The following is a 4,930-nucleotide window of genomic DNA, read 5'->3' as shown; positions in this document are numbered from 1 at the left end:
CTCACACAGTTATATATGCTGGCAAGTCCCAAGTTCCTGGATCAAACGTCAAGCTAGAGGTTTTTCCCAACTCACAGTTTCAGGGGCTGACAAGCTCAAAATTGGCAGACTACTGACTTCCACAGTTGACAAATCCAAGATCAGGAGGCTCACAGAACAATTGTAGGTGGCATGAAAGAATAGAGACCCACCGAACATTCCCAAATTTTCCCAGGACATCCATTTATACATTGGAAGCAGGCCACACCCCTACAGAAACTCCCTTTCAACTGATTGACTGTTCAAAGCATATGCATCAGATCTCATCATGGGAAGAACCGCAGCACAACTGTTTAAACCAGTCAGAATCATGGTCCAACTAAGTTGACATACAACCTTAACTATCATAGTCCACCCCATTCCAACTTGGCAGTTGTACACATCTCTTTAACTACACATAATCTCTAAATAAAGATAATTATGAAGTCACATGTGCACCTAACATGGTACAACTGACACAAGTACAAGCAAAAATGCACTAGCCCTGTTTATATTTTGTTGTTCATAACTGAAGAATACAAAAATATTTGATCTATGCATATAATGAATAAATATAACAATTGCTGTCCTCATTTCTGCAACTGGTTACATGGTCATAGCTGCTATTCAGAACTAACTTCTTCCACCATCCATTCCATATTTCCCTTGCCCTCAGCAAGCACTTCAGCTGGTTGTGGTTCTTTACCTGGTTGAGTGACCCAAACCTTCATCCCTGAAAGATCTGGGCTTAGTGGTTATATCAGAATTAGTTTGCTGTACTTTCCCATTGACTTTAATCACATGGTAGTATTAAGAGACATCCTAAAGAATATCCTGTATTCCAGACATATTTTTCTTTACCTCCATTATGTAATAGCAATCCAATTTCCCCTTGGTAATCAGGATCCACCACACCAGATAATACAGTAACTCCTTCTTTGTCTATTGATCCAGATGCACGAGGAAGTCAAAATGGCCAGATGGCATTCTTAACTTCCAGTTCAATGTAATCATTGTGTCTCCAGGTGAGTGTGTTCCTCCCTTCGAGACTAACACCTCCAGTCAGAGCATAGGGTTGCAGGGACAGGAAGCAAAAATTTTTGAGTGGGTCTCTAGGTGTAATATTGAGTGGTACCACTCCCATTTCCACCTTTCAGTTACTGGACCTGTGAATTCTAGCTACTGGAAAAATAGCACCATATATTGGATGCTAGTTTAGAATCTATAGTGCCTCCTGGAGAACATTGTCTCAACCCTGCAAGGTATTGCCACCTAGCTGGTGCCATAATTATGTTTTTAGTAAACAGTTGTTCTATCAAGCCAGCTGCCTCAGGATGATGGGGAACATGGTAAGAACAATGAATTCCATGAGCAAAGTCCCATTGCCACACTTCATTTGCTGTTAAGTGAATCCCTTGAGCTGAGGCAATGCTGTGTGGAATACCATGATGGTGAATAAGGCATTTGGTAAGTCCATGGATGTTAGTTTCAGCAAAGCATCATGTGCAGGGAAGGCAAATCTGTATCTAGAGTATCTAGTCCAGTAAGAGCAAAATGCTATCCTTTTCATGATGGAAGTGGTCCTATGTAATCAATTTGCCACCAGGTTGCCAGCTGATCACCTCAAGGAATGGTTCCATATTGCAGACTCAGTCTTGGTCTCTGCTGCTGGCAGATTAGGCATACATCAGTGGTGGTAGCCAAGTCAGCCTTGGTAAGTGGAAGTCCATGTTACTGAGCCCAAGCATAACCTCCATGACTGCCACCATGGCTACTTGTTCATGAGCCCATTGGGCAATGACAAGAGTAGCTACGAAAAAAGGATAACTTGTTTCCACAGAATCTTATCCACTTGATTGTTAAAGTCTTCATCTGCCAAGGACACCTTTTGGTGAGCATTCACATGAGACACAAATATCTTTACTCCTTCAGCAAATTCAAAGACATTTATCCACATACTTCTTACCCACACCTTGTTGTCACCAATTGTCCTATTATACTCCTTCCAAGTCCCAGACATTCCAGACAAATCTTTGGCCACAGTCCATGAATCAGTATAGAATCATACATCTGACCATTTCTCCTTCCATACAAAGTGTACAGTCAGATGCATGGCTCAAAATTCTGTCCACTGGGAGGATTTCCCTTCACCACTGTCCTTCAGGGAAGTCCCAGAAAGGAACTGCAGTGACACTGCTATCCACTTTTGCGTGGTGCCTGCATGTTGTACAGAACCATCTGTAAACCAGGCTCAAGTTTTCTCTTCCTCAGTCAACTGATCATAAAGAACTTCCTATGAGGTCACAGGTGCATACTGGGAGAGGGAAGGTAATGTGACTGGAGTGGAAGCCATAGGCATTTGGGCCACTTCCTCATGCAACTTACATGTGCCCTCAGGTCCTGCTTGAGCCTGATCTCTTATATACATACCACTTCCATTTAATGATGGAGTGCTGCTGTCCATATCAAACTTTATGACTATGGATCAGACAATACCCAGTTCATTATGAGCAGCTCAAGCCTCATGGTGACTTGGTGGCCCATTCACCAACCATTTGGTGTTTAGTCTCTACTAAGGTTCAGTAACAGCCAAAAGCCATTTCTCAAAATGAGAGTAGTTATGTGCAGAGGAAGACAGGGTTTTGTTCCAAAATCCTAAGGATCTGCACTGCGATTCACCAATAGGGACCTGCCAAAGACTTCAAACAGCATCGCTACCTGCTACAGACACTTCAGGCATCATTACATCATACGTAAAGTGGCAGAGTGGCTTGCATGTCAGCCCAAACCTGTTTCAGAGCATTCTGTTGTTCTGAGTCCCACACAAAACTAGCAACTTTTCAAGTCACTTGATAAATAGTCCAAAGAAACACACCTGAATGAAGGATGTTGTCTCTAAAATCCAAAGAAGCCCACCAGATATTGTGTCTCCTTTTTAGTTTTGGGGGAGCCAGGTGAAATTACTTATCTTTCACTTTAATAGGAGTATCTCAATATGCCTCACACCACTGGACCTCTAGAAATTTCACTGAGGTGAAAAGTTCCTGAATTTTGGTCAGGTTAATTTCCCATCATCTAGCACGCACATGCCTCACCGATAAGTCTGGAGCCAATGATACTTCTTCCTTACTAGGTCCAGTCAACATAATGTCATCAATGCAATGGATCAGCATGATGTCTTGTAGAAAGTATAGGCAATTAAGATCCCTGTGGACTAAATTATGACATAGGGAGAGCTGATACACCCTTGGGGTAGCACTGTGAAACTTTATTGTTGACCTTGCCAGGTGAAGGCAAACTGCTTCTGAAGATCGTTTGAAATTGGTATTAAGAGGGTGTTGGCCAGATCAATAGCTCCATACCATGTACCAGGAGATGTATTAATTTGCTCAAGAAATGAAACCACATCAGGAACAGCAGATGGAATTGGAATCACAACCTGATTAACTTTATGACAATCTACTATCATTCTCCAGAATCCATTTGTTTTTTCACAGGTCAAATGGGCAAGTTAAATGAGGATGTGGTGGGAATCACCAACGCTGCATCCTTCAAGTCCTTGATGGTGGCAGTAATCTCTGCAATCCCTTCAGGGATGTGGTATATTTTTTATTTATTATTTTCCCAGGGAGAGACAGTTCTAATGGCTTCCATTTGGTTTTTCCTACTATACTAGCTTTTACTCCACATGTCAGGGACTCAGTGTGGGAGTTCTGCCGATTGCTGAGTATATCTATTTCAATTATGCATTCTGGTTTTAGGGCAAATCATTACAGGATGGTTTTGGGGAGCCACTGAACCCATTGTGAGATGGACCTGAGCTCAGATTGCATCAATAACTTGACCTCCATATGCCCTTTCTCTGACTAGTGGGCCACAGTGATGTTTTGAGTCTCCTGTAATTAGTGTTAATTCACAGCCAGTATTCAGTAATACCTGAAAATTTTGATTATTTCCTTTTCCCCAGTGAACAGTCACTCTCATAAAAGGCCTCATATCCCTTTGGGGAAGGCTAGGAGAAAGATTAACAGTATAAATTTTTGACAATGTAGTGGGGTCCTTCCTCAAGGGAAGCCAGCCTTCCTTTCATTCAAGAGTTTGTGGGTCTGTAGACTGTTTCAAGTCTGGGAATTGATTGAAAAGTCATGACTTTGTATTCTGGTGATTCAGTCTAGACTGCTGTTTATGTGACCTAGAATTCTATTTAGGCAGATCAAGTAAATATTTAGTAAGTTTTCCATGTATTTCACTCTTAGGAATGTCATGCCTAAGTAGCCAATACCATAAGTCCACATGAGCCAGAGTATTCTGATTATTGCTTTGAGTCTGCTATCCATTATGGTAACCCTACCCACCTTGTCTTTGTCTATTAACTGCTGCCACTTCTCCCTGACCACCACAGGGTCCAATCATCTCCATTGCAGCTAAGGGTCTTAATTCAATTAGGGCAGTTTCCACTGTCAAATCTGGCTTACATAAAATAGTCACAACAGTCTACAAAGATACTTGGCTCCCTTCTCAAATTTTTTTCTCACCATGGTGGTAAAAGGTGTGTCTTCTGGCCTCTCCATTTCTGGGTCTATGGGTCTAATCTTATAAATCCATTCTAACATGTCAATTTTCATAAGCTTTTGGATACCTTTGTATACTTTCTTCTATATAATACCAAGGCAGGCCTCGTACTTCAACTTGACTTAATGTAGGCCACAGCATAATTCATGCTTCAGTAAGCCAATAAAATAAACAATTAGATCCTTTCCTAACCCCTTGAGCTGAAATATTGAATCAATAATCTGTGCTTGTTGTTGTTGTTGTTGTTATGTGCTGTCGAGTCGACCCCGACTCATAGCGACCCCTCCTTGGGTTTCCGAGGCAGTATCACTACGGAAGTAGGATTGCCCAACCTTCCTTC

Source organism: Orycteropus afer, unplaced genomic scaffold (genome assembly GCF_000298275.1).
Source record: "Orycteropus afer afer isolate SDZICR_OR568_19922 unplaced genomic scaffold, OryAfe1.0 scaffold00418, whole genome shotgun sequence".
Classification (NCBI taxonomy): domain Eukaryota; kingdom Metazoa; phylum Chordata; class Mammalia; order Tubulidentata; family Orycteropodidae; genus Orycteropus; species Orycteropus afer.
This window is presented reverse-complemented; position numbering follows the sequence as displayed.